We start from the raw sequence: 703 nt of genomic DNA, 5'->3' as shown, positions 1-703 counted from the left end.
AATTTGACAAAGCATTCAACAGGCAATTCCAGAAAAAAAAGTAGATCATCAGCAATATGAAAAGATCCTCAGCCTCAATGGTGTTCAAGAAAATTCAAATTAGTACAAAAAAGAACACAGCATTTTGATCCATTAGATTGTCAAAAATAAAAAATACTGGTGAGACTATCAATATGGGTTGTAATGCTAATTTCTACAGCCTTTCTGGAAAGTATTATAACAATATGTATTTTAAAATTCACATAGCCCTCAACCCAGCAATCCTATTTTTTGTAATCTCTCCTACAGAAAGATAACACCAGTACATAAAGAAATATGTTCAAGGAAATTTATTTATTTATTTAAAAATATGGAATGCTACATGAATTTGCATGTCATCCTTGTGTTGGGGCCATGCTAATCTTTTCTGTATGGTTCCAGTGTTAGTATGTGTGCTGCTGAAGCTAGCACTCGAGGAAGTTTATTGTGGCCTGGCTTTGTAGACGCAAAAAGATGCACCTTACCTGAAGAAAAATAAGAATTTACCATGAGCTTTATCAGAAGACAGTTGATATATTATGGTACCATGGAGTATTATGCAACTTTTCAAAGAACGAGTTAGATATGTCTGAACCAATGGACTTTTCAAGTTCTTGAATGTCTACTTGAGGACTGTGTTTACTTAGGCAACAGAAGAAACAATTTGTATTTCATCTATTACGTA

At 33.4% G+C, this 703-nt stretch overlaps 1 non-coding gene across 1 annotated transcript; it reads right to left on the bottom strand.

The window, feature by feature from the left end:
* Nucleotides 1–343: 343 nt before the first annotated feature.
* On the bottom strand, nucleotides 344–450 carry LOC113623691 (U6 spliceosomal RNA). Its single transcript, XR_003434011.1, has one exon. It is a non-coding gene; the product is annotated as a U6 spliceosomal RNA (small nuclear RNA).
* Nucleotides 451–703: the final 253 nt, after the last annotated feature.

Source organism: Aethalodelphis obliquidens, unplaced genomic scaffold (assembly GCF_003676395.1).
Source record: "Aethalodelphis obliquidens isolate GAN/ISIS:26980383/991018 unplaced genomic scaffold, ASM367639v1 scaffold11, whole genome shotgun sequence".
Classification (NCBI taxonomy): domain Eukaryota; kingdom Metazoa; phylum Chordata; class Mammalia; order Artiodactyla; family Delphinidae; genus Aethalodelphis; species Aethalodelphis obliquidens.
This window is presented reverse-complemented; position numbering and strand designations above follow the sequence as displayed.